Source organism: Athene noctua, chromosome 5 (assembly GCF_965140245.1).
Source record: "Athene noctua chromosome 5, bAthNoc1.hap1.1, whole genome shotgun sequence".
Taxonomy (NCBI): domain Eukaryota; kingdom Metazoa; phylum Chordata; class Aves; order Strigiformes; family Strigidae; genus Athene; species Athene noctua.
The window spans coordinates 67,293,423-67,309,212 of NC_134041.1; the positions used below are offsets into that span (position 1 = coordinate 67,293,423).

Genomic DNA, 15,790 nt, shown 5'->3' on the forward strand with positions numbered 1-15,790 from the left:
TGCCCCGTGCCCTGTGCTGGCAGATGTAAATCCTCACTGGTGGCCCTCGGGACGGGGCACACCGATGGCACGTCCGCGCCTGTGGCCCGAGTCCCTCCGCCGGGCTGTCACAGCAGCTCGAGGGCTGGGCCAGGAGCTGCCAGAGGCCACTTTCTGCAGCCTCCGTCCTGCCCTGCTGCAGGACCGAGCCCTGGCTGCGAGCGCGGGGCTGGAAGGACAGAGCTTCTGCTCGGGTGAAATGGTTCAGTTCCAGCAACGCGCCCGTGGGTCGAGGTCTGGTAAAGGCCCCCCCCCCCCCCCAATATACCCCCTGCACAAAGCGATCTGAAGGCAACAGGCTCTGATCGTCACTGAGCACGGCGTAGAGTGTGGAGATTGGCTTGTTCAGGGACTTTTTTGCTCCCATTTTCTTCTTTCCTCTAGGTTTGAGCATAAAGCAAGCGAATAACAGAGTATTTGAGAAGAGACACATCAAACACATTTAATACTGTTTATCCAAGGGGCGCCAGATGAGCTCATTTGGAGGGAGACTTTAAGCAACTTGCCGTGCTGGTTGCAAACCAGCTGGGTGAGGAGAGCCAGGTCCCTGCTTGCCCGAGAGCGACTGCGGTGGTGCAGCACTGCCAGGGGACACGGGCACTGCCAGGGGACACGGGTACTGCCGGGGGACACGGGCACTGCCGAGGGACACGGGCACTGCTGGGAGACACGGGCACTGCTGAGGGACACGGGCACTGCTGAGGGACACGGCACTGCTGGGGGACACAGGCACTGCTGAGGGACACGGCACTGCTGGGGGACACGGGCACTGCTGAGGGACACGGGCACTGCTGAGGGACACGGCACTGCTGGGGGACACAGGCACTGCTGAGGGACACGGCACTGCTGAGGGACACGGCACTGCTGGGGGACATGGCACTGCTGAGGGACACGGCACTGCTGAGGGACACGGGCACTGCTGAGGGACATGGCACTGCTGAGGGACACGGCACTGCTGAGGGACATGGCACTGCTGAGGGACACGGCACTGCTGGGGGACACGGGCACTGCTGAGGGACACGGCACTGCTGGGGGACACGGGCACTGCTGAGGGACATGGCACTGCTGAGGGACACGGCACTGCTGAGGGACACAGCACTGCTGGGAGACACGGGCACTGCTGAGGGACACGGCACTGCTGGGGGACACGGGCACTGCTGAGGGACATGGCACTGCTGGGAGACACGGGCACTGCTGAGGGACACGGCACTGCTGGGGGACACGGGCACTGCTGAGGGACATGGCACTGCTGGGAGACACGGGCACTGCTGAGGGACACGGCACTGCTGGGGGACACGGGCACTGCTGAGGGACACGGGCACTGCTGAGGGACATGGCACTGCTGGGAGACACGGGCACTGCTGAGGGACACGGCACTGCTGGGGGACACGGGCACTGCTGAGGGACACGGGCACTGCTGAGGGACATGGCACTGCTGAGGGACATGGCACTGCTGGGGGACACGGGCACTGCTGAGGGACACGGCACTGCTGAGGGACATGGCACTGCTGAGGGACACGGCACTGCTGGGGGACATGGCACTGCTGGGGGACATGGGCGCTGCCGAGGGACATGGCACTGCTGAGGGACATGGCACTGCTGGGGGACATGGCACTGCTGGGGGACATGGGCGCTGCCGAGGGACACGAGCACCCTCGGGGCGCACACAGCCCCCAAGGTCCCACACCCCCACGCCCGCCCTCAGCATCGCCCACCCACCCCAGCGTGCTCGGGGCGTTCTCAGCACCCTCCTCTTGGGGGTTATGTCCAGTCCTCCAGCTGGCCTGGAGACCTTAAGGCAGAGTTTATCACCAGAGTTTTTATAGAATGTTAGAAAAGCTTATGTGAGAGGGTTATTGGCTTCCTTAGCTTTAAAAAAATAGACATTTAAAAGGGTAGTAAATGCCATTTTTGGTACTTGCTAAGAAAGCAAGCCAAGAGGGCTGGGGGGAGGACAGGAGTATGGGCAAGGAGGAGGAAACCCCGGCAGAAAACCTAAGCTGGGAACCACAGAAAAGTTTATCTGAGTGTCAGCCAGGAGGAGGGAGTGCGGACGGAGCAGAGGCCTCCGGCCGGGAGGGGGGACACGTCCCGGCCCTCAGAGCCGCAAACCCGCCGCCCTCCTGCAATGTTGGGACAAAAGTTTCACCGCTCACAACAAACATCTTATTAAAATGTCGCGCTGGGCAGAGGCACCGGGGCCCCTCGTGGACCCCGTCCCCTGGGCAGGAGCTGCGGGCACCCCAGCCCTGCCTGGCCGGAGGGTCCCTCCCGCCCGCGCTCGGTCCCCCTGCCCTGCCCAGCCAGCCAGGCTACAGCCTGTTCGCCCGGTACTTTATTCCAGGTATTCTGCAACATCCCACGTCTCAGAACACTATTCCCAAATATTTTTTCATCCTTGAGGACATGAAAATCCACCAATTTGTAAGTGAAAAGCAGCTGTTTGCAAACAAGAGCAGCACAGTGTGTAGTCACTGCCTGATACTAATCTCCAGCTTTAGATGTTCATGACTGATACAAATTAAGTTTGCAATAGGAGTTGATTAAAAAGGACATAGTCAGTGTTTGTGAACGTTCATCTGAATTTCAGATTGGGTTTCTCTGAGAGCATCCATCCATATTTCCCTGAAATTTACTTTTTCTACACAGGACTTTACAGGAAAGAGATGAGAAATAGCTGCTCTTCAGATGCAGAACAGCACACTCGTGCACAGGCAAATAGGTTATTATGTATTTAGCTCCTACACATTCAGTATTAAAGTCAGTTGAAACATTTCTCCCTAGAATTGTTTCAGCGGGAGGGTACAGCTTTCGCTAAATTGTGCTTCTAAAATGGTATTTTGAAATGAAAGGTTTCAAATTAGAGTTTCACGCTGAGATTTCAGAATGCCGGGACAGCTCATTTGGCTGTTGTCTGAGCTGAAATCTTGTGAAACCACCTAGTGTCTCCACTTCTCACCCTAATTTTGGATAAAACCAAATGTCAAAATGACAGCGTTTCCCCCAGCAAATTCCTCTCTCTGGCTGCCTGAATTCACTCCTTGCCAGGCGTTAGCCGGTGCCAGAGGCAGGTCACTGCATGCCAGCGGAGAAAATAACAGTGATTGTCCTGGGCTGATGCGGCTGGAGAGGGGAAACTGAGCCGGAGCAGCGCAGCGCTGGCAGTGCACCGTGCCGGCCATGGCAGCGCCCGCCCGCGCCCTGCGCCCCACACCTCCTGCCCCTCCAGCCCCTCCAGCCCCTCCAGCCCCTCCTGCCCCTCCTGCCCCTCCTGTCACATAATAAACACCTGCATAGGATTTACCGCAGCTTTGCTGTGGTTTTAACTCTCATATGGCTTCTTTCATTTCAAACAGGAACTGACCCACACTTCCCATTCTTTTTCTATCCCACAACGTTTGAGTCAAAACATAATGTGGAGACCTGACAGGGTGATGACCATCTGCTCTGGTTTTGTTTTCTAGTCCTGGCTATCGCGTCTCTGTCAGAAATGACAAAGTCTGTTCTTGCAAAAAAGTACCATGACACTCATTTTCTCACGTGCTCCCAGAAAATGCGGGCTGAGATCATTTACATCAAGGAGGCATCTGCTTTAAATCTGTGAGAGTTTTAGGTCAAACTCCGGACGCTCAGAGGCCTGTTTCTGGCAGTGAGCTGCACATGCCAAGGGCTGGCTCCGCAGCGCCTGCCAGGCACCGGCCACCAGGCACCGGCCACCAGCTCCACAGTGGGACCCTGCAGGGGCTGTCCCGGGCCCTTCTCCCCCCGCTCGTCCCAGGACTGGGGGCACCGGGGACAGGCAGCATCCCTGTGGCTATTTCTGCAGGTACGGGTGTGCAGGGCGCGCAGAAGTTGCTTCCAAAATCCCGTCTGAACGTGCATTCTCGTCACATCGCTTGCCTTTTTGTGTATGCTCAGGACTTGAGAAATAAGCTTTGACATTCAGAAAAAAAAACAAACCCAAACAGAAATCAAAGAAGAGATTACTGATAAAAAGGAGCGAGCAGAGACAGAGGAGCAGCTGTCAGGCTGGACAATGAATGCTGCACAAAAGAAAGGACAAATCTGCTGAAAATAATGCCCAGGAAGCTAAAGCTGCATTGCTGGTATGTGGGTAGAATTGGGTAGAATTGGGTAGAATTGTGTTTTCTGGAGCAAATGTATAAGCTGTTTGGAAACGTCTGATATTTAAAAGCAGAACATGTAAATCCCATTTCATCAAGCTCTTTGAACATGCTGCATTTTCATTTCAGGTTTCCCACGTAAGATGGGGACTCCTTGACGTGTTTCGAGGACCACGAGACCGTTTATTTTCCCAGAAGCTGCCCGTGAAGGTGCCAGGGTGTGCCACTGCCCCAGACTCCCGTCTGAAGAGCGTGCTTACACCCTCCATGCCGAGCAATGCTTCGAGGAGAGCTGTGAAAACGGGGAGGCCCAGCGTGCCCCCCGGCCAGGGGGAACACCGAGAGCTCCTGGGGGCTGCACAGAGCGAGGGGTCGGGGGCGCGGGCGGGCTGCAGGGAGCTGCGATGGTACCTGCTGCTGCTGCTGTAGCGTGTAGCGCAACCGCGTCTCCCTGCCCTGCTGGTCCTAAGGCACAGCTCTCACTGACAATGGGAAGTAAAACAACCCATCAAAGACTTTGGAAACATTAGCTCTGTCAGGGCCTTGAGGGCACTGATCAGCCCTGACCAGCCCCACCTGGGCCCATCCACCCCACCCATGCCCAGGACCCCATTTCAGCCCAGCCCAGCCCAGCTGCAGGATATCAAGGTTTAGTCGTGCCCAGTGTTTGTGGGAGACATGATCTATCTGGCTCTGTAACCTCCTGGTTATGGGGGGGTTTCTGCAGGAGCGGCCTACATCTGGTGTTCATCTGGGTAAGCCGAACACAGCGCTGCTGAGCTGCAGGTTTGTAGCCTGTGCCCCGCTGTTCCCACCGGGGGGTTCCAAGCTGCTCCTGTGCTGCTGCGGTATGTGCTGTTATGTGCAGACAGGCAGACTTTGCTGCTGGGAGAAAGGCTACTTGCTCTAAAATGTAGGTCACTGCACATTAGAGCTACGGTGCTCAGGGTGCTGGTGAATCCACGTGCTGTAGTTCTATAAATCTGGCTCTAAGTGCTTCCAGAAGGCTGAACTGCAGAAGGCAGTGCTGCTAGCAGACTCTCCTTTACCTATCGTTGCGTTGATTAAATAACAAATTGGAAAATACAAGGTGTAGGAGTTGCATGTGCTGTGAAACCTTATGAGGAAAATCTCGTTTTGTTTTCAGGATGTGATGGAATCAAATACCTTTTGTAAGGGTTTAAGATTATAAGGGAGACCTTATGCAGCATGTTTCTGTTTCAGAAATCATGAAGGGTTTCCAGTGATGCATCTCAGGGGAGTCCTGGTAATTGAGGCCACCTCTTAAAACAAGGCTCAGACTTCAGTTATAAAAAGCGTGTGTGTGTTCTGTGATTTAGATGAAATGCTTTAACTTGTGAGCTCTATTGCAGATGAATTTATGACATGGAGAAGGCTCGTTACTGGGCTCCCTCTGTCTGGCTTATTTATTAACATACTGAACCTTCACGTGAATGGCATACTGATTTCTGAAAACTACTTAATGAAATTGAAACTATTTCCTAAAAATAGGAAAGCAAGTAGGCAGGATGCTGGGATCTGCACGGGCAGGCTTTGGCAGAGGTGCTAGGCAGCTTTTGCCGATGTGTTCGTTACGTTTCACTTTGTTGCTATGCCTGCTGGAAGACTGAACTTCCCTAACAAACGTCTTTTATTTTCTGAAGTTCCACCACGGCAGCCTCAACAGTTCTGAGTGTCAGTGCTCAGCGTCAGCTCCGCCGAGGACGAGCGGGCTGCCCTGGCACCCTGCCCGTGGGTTTGTGGCTTTTCCGGCCGTGCCGGAGGCTGGGCCCAGCGCGGGGCTCTGCGGGTGGAGAGGAGCCCGGTGAGGTGAGGGACCCAGGAAGGTCAGCGATCCCAGAGCCCGGCGGGCATCGTGCCACCCTCGCGGGTGACCTATGGTCACGGCTCTGCCCAGAGCAGAGGAGCGCGGCTCCCTGGAGTGTCCCTTGGCCTCGTCACCTCCCGGTCAGAGTCCACACTGCAGAGTCCTGGGGGCTGAGACTTGTCCATGGGGGCTGAGCACATCACGGTTTGCTCTGCTGGCCTGGGCCCATCGCCTGGGGAGTGTCGCTCGGGGGGGTGCAGCAGTGCACAGCCTGGCTTTAGAACTGAGTTTGGGCTCTCAAGGGGTCTGAAGCTCCCCGTGCAGTGTCCCAGGCAGAGGAAGCTGGCTGGTGCTGCCTGTCCCCAGCAATACCTCGTTCCTGTCGCTGTGTTGGGACACAGCGGTGCTGTGCACCCCCCTGCATCCTCAGCATCTCTGCACCGGCCCCGGCAGCTTCCTCTGCCCAACGTGCAGCTCGTGTTGCAGCAGCGCTCTGGCTGAAGTGCTGCTGTCTGCAGAGAGGAGGGGGGGGGGGGGGAAGTGCTGATGAACTGGAAAGTACTGGATCAGAAGATCTGGCCGGTTTCCCAGCAAGTGGCTGTGTGACCTGTGGGACCCAGGCGTCCCCTGCTCAGCTCCCACCTGGTGAACAGCAGAGCCCCTCAGCCCTGAGCCCAGACTCAGCTTTACTGTGAAATACTGTCAGTGCTCCCCCACGGGTAAAATCCTGCCTGGGTTTCGGGGGCACCTTCTGAAGCACAGAGTGGTGGCTTGAGCTCGTGCTTCTGTTCCGACCGGTGGCACCTGCCTGTGCCCTGGCTGGGGGTGGGGGCCCTGGCACCTTAGGTCTCATTTTAGGTGGGGGGAGGAAACAACAGGAAAAAAAAACCCACCCAGATTTATGAGGAGCTGTTGGTAAATTAGTGCTTTTGGTGTTTTACCAGCTAGATCCTGTAAAGGAAATCAGGAAATGCTACCAGGCGGTGTGTTTACAGCAGGGTGAGGAAGCCTGCCTCTCTGCTGCATTTTCTGCTGGTGTTTGTCTTTTGAAGACGCCTGAAGTCACGTAACTGTGACAAAGGAACGAGGCTTGTTGTCACAGGACCCTCATTGCCAGCAGAAAGATGTGTGGAGGGAAAAGTTGTCTTGCTCAATTCCCTGCACTGTGTATTGGGGGAAGGAAGGGTCAGCCCTCGGGGTGAAAGCCTATATCAAAATGTGCTCCCTCTGTTTTGGCGTAGGAAAATACTAAATATATAAACAGGCCCTTTATGGTGAAACACATTACAAACTCCCTCAGAGCCATCAGCCACTCCATCGCCGTCACGATTTGCCAGAGCTGATTGGGGTCAGTGAGAGGTTCCCAGCGGAGGGAAACCCCCCGGTTTTCCTTTTGGCCTGACCAGGAGAGGGTCTCCAGCCTGCCTGGGAGCTGGAGCGGGTGGTGCAAGGTGGGTTTATGCTGCTTTGGCTCTTCCCCGGTGCTAGAGCCAGGGGGAGGCCGATCAGCTCCACGTTTGGTGTGAGCTGAGGGCTTTGGACGCCTGGCTGCTGGAACGGCTCCATCGGGCCGGCAGCGTGCTGGACTCCCCCCTTCCCCATGCCTGAGTGGGAAGGGACGTAGAGCTGCCACCGGAGTGTTGTAGTTCCCACGAGGGCTCTTTGGGGGTCGCTTAGATCTCAGCTTGGATTCCCCCGCAAGCGCTGGGCCTGTGATGGCCGGTGAAACGCGGCTGCAGAAGCTCGTTAGGAGCAAACTGCAAGAGGCTGATGGTCTGAAACTTTCTCTCTGCTCAAAAAATGCATTACTGTGAGTCATGGTTCCTCCCGAGGTGATTATAAACCACCTCACATCCACACACCGAACTGCTCACAACAGTTAATGTCAATGCCAAATATTTTGGCTTAAGAGCTGCTCCAGTTGCAATGGTTTCGGTGCCAGTGCAGCTGGGAGTGGAGGGGAAAATAGCACAGACAGGACCAATAATCCTGCGCTACAGTGAGCCTGGGATCCTTCAGACAGCCTGGGATCTGTTCACGCTGCGAATCCGGGGTAAGTGCTCACGCAGGAGGGGTGGTTTGGAATGGTGTTGGTGTGACCGTGTAGCACGGCCGCGGTGGGCCCAGGCACGGAGGCAAACACAGCGCGTGGGTTTCCCTCCCCCAGCCCCACAGACCCTCCAGCTTTCGCCCAGCCCGGCCGGGGGTGCTCTGGCAGCACAGCTTGGGGGGTAGCAAGCTGCAGGACAGATCCTCTGCTTTCATCCCCAAACGGGTCCCACACGCCGGGGGCTGTGCGGGCAGAGTGGAGCTGGGGTGCAGGGAGAGCGGGGGTCAGAGGGAGCTCTGCGGGGGGACGGCGTGTGCTGGGCGGTCGGCAGAGGAATTCCAAGATGGGAATAACGCTCCCAAGGCCTTGGGGCTGGCTTCGGGGCTGGGTGTGTGAAGGAGCTGCCAGGCGGTGGGGAGGATGGCGGCTCCTGAGAGCGGGAGGGAGGGACAGCAATGCCTCTGCCGGGCTCAGCGCCTGCCCAGAGAGCTGACCTCAGGGGTGTCGTTGCAAATTAAAAAAAAAAAAAAAAAAGCGATGGTTTCCTCTGTGCCAGCCCTGCTGCTCCCCACACCAGGTCATTTTCCCCAGGACATCAATCACGGCTTTCGGGCCCGGTTTTGTTGCTGCTTCAGTGCGTGGCGATGAATCAAGCCCAGGCAGACAAAGCCTGCATTAATTTTGCTGCAGTCTGGCGCATTAATACACTAATTATTAACTATTATAAATCCTTTTTATGAGATTCTGAGCAATAACATCTCCTGCTCTGAAAATATACCATGAAGGTAAGAAGGCACAAAAACAAGTGCCAAAGAAGCTATTTTAATTTCCTGATATATTTCATGCTATTAATTTATGAGAAAACTGCTTACTGTGGGTATTAAGCAATTAAATTGCTGCTGCGGGCTGAAAATTTCAATTAGGTAACATTTTCCCCCAAATGGCCGCTCCACAGTTGAAGCACAACCTGTGCTGGCTATTCCGGGTTTGTGTTTCACTTGTAAAATGTAAACGTATATGCAAAGGGGAGCATTTGCAGTCCTGGCTCTGCTGCAGCTGCCTCATTAAAACACCGATAATCAGATTTGCATCTGCGGCTGCACCGCGACTCCAGTCGTGAGCGGGGCCGGGGCAGTGATGGTGGGGGAAGAGGGGGGGCCCCGGGGGCTGAAATAATACCACAAAGCTGTTGAAACTAGTGGGAAATCGGGCAGTGAGAGAAACCTAGAGGAGCTTTTTCTAAAAACCCCAATAATAAATTTCTCCGGGGTGTAGGACGGGTTAGTTGGGGCTGTTGCCCACGGTCCCTTGTTTTCTCCCCAGACGAACCCCCGGGTGCTCTCAGAGATGTGGCTCTGCGGTCGCATTAAAGCTCGAATTTATTCTCGGCATTTCTAAAACAAGTCACTAATTCGAGGAACCAACGGGGAAACTGCTACCCCCGCCCGGCCTGGGGGGTCCCCCCGGGGCAAAGGCGTCCCCGCCGGCCCTGGCGGCCCCGCACAGCGCGGTACGGTCCCATCTTCTGGCAGAACCTGGGAACAGCAGGCAGGAAAGCTGCAGGAAAACAGCTGCCACTTTTTTTTTTTTTTATTTGCACAGAATTTTATTCCTTTGGAAAATGTCAGTGTCTCAAACCTGAAATTTTGCAGAGAGGAAAGGGCAGTTTTGCTTCATCTTCTGGCTCAAAGATTTTGAGGAAGAACTTGGGAGCTGCAAAAATGTTTTGTTCCGGCCTTTTCTAAGTCAAAAAGCTCAGCTGATGCATTTCACAATGATTTCTGGGGTTTAGGGAATTACTGACAATAAACTGAAATCCAAGCATGGGCCTCATCCCAGCTCCCGAGGGGGGGGCTGCTGCGAGGCCCCGCCGTGCTCTTCCTCCACAGCACCCCTGTGGCCATCCCGGCTGTGGGCTGCTGGTGACGGTTGGCCGATGGCCATCGCACCCCCAGCCCGGGCATGGCAGGGGCCCCGCGCTGGCTCTCGCAGAGGAGGGGGAGCAGCACCCCAGGGGCCGTCTCGGACGTGGGGGGAGAGGTGAGCCGCTGCGTCTGGCGGGTTTTTCACCTCCCCACCCGACACGCCTGGGTGCGGGACAGAGCCCCTCTGTTGCCCAGATGCTCTGGCTTGTAGGTTAACTGTTGGGCTGGATGATCTTCAAGGTCTTTTCTAACCTAGATGATTCTATGAGAAGATATTTACATGTATTTTTGTTCCCCTACTCAGCATGAAACAAAAAGAGTGTTCTGAGGCCCCTCCAGCAGAAACTCAGGCTGACTCCCCGCAGTGAAGCAGAAGGCGCCTTCTCCCAGCCCATCTCAGCACCCTGATATTTCCAAGGAAACTCCCCACCAAGATTTCCCTGTATTCCCTCCAGGTACATCAGGTGAGGACCTTTTGGTGGATGCATCTGCTTTCCTTCAGAAAACACAGAGGCAAAGAGGGCCCCTGAAGGACTTGTGCCTGGTACAACCGCCTTGCTCGCTGGCACGGCGTCTTTGTGTCTGGGCATCTGTGCCCATCTCTGTAGGCAATCAGTGGGGGATTCCCTCCTGCCCCATCTCCTGGGAGGAGATGCCCCAAGCTGGCAAGCTGCTGCCAGCAAACCGTGGGGTTAGTAAGACGGGGCATGGCTAGGTGACCCTTCCTGCAGGAGGAGTGGGGGCCAAAGACCGCGATGCGAGCAGGGTGGGCTGATGGAGTGTGCTTCGTCCACCCCGGGGTTCCCGCCTCCCCCTGGAGCCACAGACACCAAGTGGTGACGGCACGGCCTGGCTCAAGGGGAATTTTATGCTCAGGCAAAGTTTTGGAAGAAAATTTTAGCATCTGGTGAGTTTCCAAGTAGGAAATACAAACTGGACTTCATTTGTCCTAAGAGGAGAGTCTCACAGGGCTGTCACCTTCACAGCTGTTAGAATTATTGTACTTGAGTACAACAGGAAATACTGAATGTACCCGTAAGGAGAGAGCCCTGGGAGAGTCCTGTTCCAAACAGAGTCCTCTGGCTGTCACTCGGCGGTCACCAAGTGGTGGCTTCTTACAGCACACAGATTGACTCTTCAGAGCCTTACGTGCCCCGTGAGGGACACGCCAGAAGGACTGAACTAAAGGGAGATGATACATTTTTTAAAAAAGCGATTGTCTCTCCCTGTAGCAGTCCTTGCTATGCAAAGCCAACAACATATTCTATCAGAAGGAAGAAGTTGGGTACAGAGGAGATGACAGGCAAGGAGCCCCCCCCACGGGAGGCACCGCACGTGCTGCCAGAGCTGCCTCCCGTGCTGCAGGGGTGCCCACACGTGACGTCCAATGCTGCATTTTCATGGTCTAGGATAAGTGCTGAAGAGCTTTAAAAGGCCCAGAAGCGCGTGTACCCGAAGGGAAGCCGCGCTGTTTACATCAGCACACCTTGACCTTTAGAGCTGCTGGCAAAGCAGCCGCTTTTCATCCGCTCGCCAGCTCCCCAGGTGGCACAGAGCCCTCTGCCATGGGCGCAGCGGGGGGCTCATCCCACCCGGCTCCTCACCCTCCGAAACACACGTGAACTGTGGGGGCAGACTGTACTCCACCCCCCCACCGGCTGCTTCCGCACAGGGACGTGTGTGCCAAGGATGGCACGTGGGGGGCGACGGGCCTTCCCCGGGGCTGCCCAACCGCTCTGCCGCTGGGCAGATCCATCGCTTCCAGCAGAGAGGTGGGGAAAGAGAAGAGCACGAGGTGTTCTGGGCTTTTCGTATTTTAAGGCCTGTTCCCAAAGTCCTGAAATAGCCCCAGGGCTCTTTTCCCTTGGAAAGGGTCAGCAGCCCCTACAGCAGATGTTGGGGGTCTGTGTGACCAGCCCAGGGCTGTGAGCCGGGAGGAGCTGGGCAGAGGGGCCTGGCTCAGCTTCTGCCATTTTAAAAGGAGAAAAAAATAATGAGAACGCTTGGGGAAACTTCCAAGAAAAGGAAAAGCACCACTGGGTGTATAAACGGAGAGGCCAGTTTTCAGTAAGACACATCTCTCACAAGTGGGAATTTAAAAACCGTGCAGTTAGGTTTTTCACCCTGAGTGATTTGCTACCAAGGACACAAACTGTGTGTAAGGGGGTGGCCTCACACTGTGTCTCAGCCTGTTGCTGGGGCTGACAGGCCGTCCTCGTGCAGGCTGGCCCATCTCACGAGCAGCAGGGACCAAGATAAGGCCAGGAAGAAAAAGGCTTTTATTTTTTTCTCTCAAACTGACCTCCTTGGCTTTGGTGATGGGCCACTGAAACCTGCTGTTAAGGCTGTGGGTTGGAAGAAGCTGGGGACGCTGGGGCAGTTTGTCCTTTTGATTGGGACATGCAGATTGTCATTTCCGTGCTGCAAAATTTGGGTGGTAAATTTGGGGGTTTTTTGTAATAGCTACTGGTGTTGTTTTGCTGGTGTAAATGCTTTTCAGTGTGCTGCACTAAAGACCATCAGGATGTAAAAATACATCCTGTAAGTTGTTTCCTCCCCTCATGTCCCGGGCTGCCCGTCCCAACCAGCCCCCAGCACACCAGCCCCGGGGGCCATGGCTGCTACACAGGTGCCACCTCGGCAGCAGGGACCGGTTGTGTGGCTGCTTTGAAATTCTGTGTGTTGGCACTGTGGATCCTGCCACAGGGCCACTTCTTTCTGAGGGCTAAATAAAAGTATCTGAAAATACAAAGGGAATTTGCAAAACGAGAATATGGTTTATACAATCAAGCACAGGGCTCTGAAGTGAAAGAAAACATCAGCTTTGAAGCTGAAAACATTTTGTTCCTGGAGTCTAAACACTGTCAATGTATGGTACTCAGAGGGAGGGGAGACCAAGCTGCTGAGGTGCAAGAAAATGAAAAAAAAAAAAAAATCACTTTTCTTTCTTTTGCTTTGTGTACTTACAGGGCTGCTGTGCTCCAGGCTCATGAAAGCTGTAATGGCTGTTCCGGTACCTCTCCCCAGCATTTACCCCGGCTCTTGCTGCATCTGGCAGAAGAAGGAGGAATACAGTTCTAAAATGCATCTTCTCTACCCTTTTTGTGGAAGTTTTGGCCGGTGCCCTGAGCCCTCGCAGGCTCCTGCCTGCGGGATGCCCGTGCCCAGACCCGGATCCACGTGCCCCCGCCCCGTGCTGGGCTCCCCGTCCCCGGGATGGGGGTCCCGTGGGCCAGCGGTGTCCTGGCACATCGGGCACCTCCCGGCTACGAGCGAAAGCCGAGAGCACCCCGGAGGAGGCACTCAGGAGGGAGGGGGTGACTCCATCCCTTGCTGTTCGCAGGGGGAGCCGCGGGCCCACACTGCCCGTCCCGTGGCGGGTCCCAGGTCCTGGTGACCCCAGCTCTCCCTGGGGGTCGGCCAGGGCCGGATGCTTATGGACGGGCTGGTCTGTGAACTGTAGGTTGGTTCATTCCCTTTGGCAGAGCGATGCCCGTATCCTTTAGAAAAGCAAAGCTCCCGGCGACTTTTTCCTGTCTATTTGTACCTTTTCATTTCTGAATGGCTGGTAACACGTGCTCCGGCAGCTGAGGGTGACTGGCCCTCACACGGCTCCGTGCATCAGAGTTTGCTTCCCTGGAGTCTCTCACCACCGGCCTCCTTGGAGTGTGCGATGAAGCGAGATGCTTCGGAAGTCAGAGCAGCAAAATGCTGCTTCTGTCTCTCAGCAAACTAAATTTAGTGCTGCCATGGGCAGCAAACCTCCTCCTGCGGAGATAAGGAGGGGCCGTGACGCTGGGCGGAGGGAAGGGCAGCGCTGGCACCCGAGGGGCCCCAGGCAGCGGCACCGTCCTGCCCGACACCCGCTCCGGGCGTGGGGATGCTCCACCCGCCCCGAGCAAGGGTCAGCTGGGGCTCAGGTGAATCAGGCAGCAGCAATAATCTGTTAATCATTCAGCAGGCTTTAATAACTGTAATTACCCTTGGCACACTTTGCTGAAGACAGGAGTTAATGAAGCTTCCAGAGAGAGCGAGCGTAAACTTTTCCTAAACGCACAGTTGCCCGTGAGGCAGCGCGGGGCCCGCTGGGGAAGGAGAGGGGGTCTGGGTCACCTTCAGCCGGGCTCAGGGCTGGGACGAGCTCATGGCGCGAGGGACGGAGATGCTGGAGGGACCCGGATCCGCACAGGGAGCGGCTGGGGCCGGTGGCCATGGCTCCAGGGCCGATGGCTCCGGTGGCCGTGGCTCCGGTGCTCACCCCAGTCGCCGCCCTGCAGGAAGGGGCCGAGGAGGTGCTGGTGAGCTCGGGGCTGGGATTGGCCTCAGCTCTGCCTGGGGCTGGTTTACTCTGCACGATAAGGTGGTTACGGATGTTTGAAAAATGCCGAGGCTGAAGGTGGTGTGTATAGCTGCATTTGCCAAGTCAACCCTTTCTCCAGGCAAAAATTCAACACTTCTGGAGGCTGCATCTCGTCCAGACCATCTAGTCTGGGCCTAGAGGTAAACGTGGGTTTTACAAGAGTGTCCTCATTGCCATTATTTTATTTGCTCTGGTCTATGAAGTAGGAGCAGGATTAAGTCCCTTGGGAGAGCCCCCTTTTCTCTTCCTCAGGCATGAGTCTGGCAGCCACAGGGTGGAGCAGATAATCTTAAAAAGCAGGAGAATGAGAGACTGAAAACCTGCTAATTATGTATCTCCACCACAGCCCCCCCAGCAGTCTGAAGCCAAACTGCGCTGAGCAGCGCAGGACAGCCGTGCTGGCCTGCACCGAGCCCTTCCCTGCCCACAGCCCCGCAGCCACGGTTAGAGTTGGCGCGTCCTATTTTGGGAAACCCAGAGAAACAAAAACTTCAGAGCCTCTGTGAGCAGGAATGGTGAGGTTTAAATCCCCGGCAGTTTCTGCTGCAGGGATCCTTTGAGGGGGGAGGCTGGCCTGTCGCATGGGCGCATTTGTCCATGGGGGGCACGGCACGCGATCCCCCGGTCTCTGATCACTGCGCCTTTCATTTTAAAAGCACGTGTGTTATTTTATGTTCCTCTGACAGGCAGGACTACAGAGCTTTAGCAAAATTTCATAGAGTGTTTCAGGAGAAAACAAGAAACGCAGCTGCATGCTGGTATACAAAGTCTGGAAGCGAGCGAAGGCCAACTGTGGCTGTAACAGCAGGCTTTGCTCTCCGCAGTCAGACGTGCTGCTTTCCCGGAGAAGCTCGCTGCCCCTGCCAGCAGCACGGACGCCAGCACCTGCGGCTCCTGAGTGGTCAGAGGGACCCCCCGTGCCGCCAGCGGGGGGGTCCCCAAACCCCCCGACACCCGTCTGGCCAGGGCACAGCTGTGGGCAGTGCCAGCCCCCAGCGCTGCCTTCGCCTGCCCTCCCTGCCCACAGGCACCCGCCTTCTGCTGGCCCCGCTGCTGGAGGGAGCCTGAGCTGGGCAGAGAGCTTTTTTCCTTTTATTCCTTTCTTTCCTTTTTTTCCTTTGATGCTGGGGCCATGGCGTGCTGCCTCATCCTTCAGAGAGCTAGGTCCCAGGCCTGCTCCTGCCTCTGACCTTCATTCTAGCTTGATGAGGAATTTTTTTTTTCAGATAAAACTCTTGTTTATCAAGTACGCATTAAAATACCGCTTCCACCCTCTCCAGTGGTCCCGCAGCTGCCAGCATTATCTCAGATGTCTCCAAAATGCCTTCTCTGCAAGCTGCTGTTAGGTGATGTTGGAAGGACCGCCTTGTGCAAGGCCTGGAGCTAATTTTAACAGCTCGAACTGCAGGAATGACCTCGTGCCCAGAGAGGGTGAGCAGGTTTGCAAGTTGCAGGGTCTGAACT

At 55.7% G+C, this 15,790-nt stretch overlaps 1 long non-coding RNA gene across 1 annotated transcript; it reads right to left on the bottom strand.

Moving 5' to 3' along the window:
• Window positions 1–9,587: 9,587 nt before the first annotated feature.
• Window positions 9,588–13,902, bottom strand: LOC141961542 (uncharacterized). The gene is made up of 3 exons (XR_012633776.1): window positions 13,514–13,902; window positions 12,934–13,017; window positions 9,588–10,228 (listed from the first exon to the last, which is right to left on the bottom strand). It is a non-coding gene; the product is annotated as an uncharacterized LOC141961542 (long non-coding RNA).
• Between the last annotated feature and the right edge of the window lie 1,888 nt (window positions 13,903–15,790).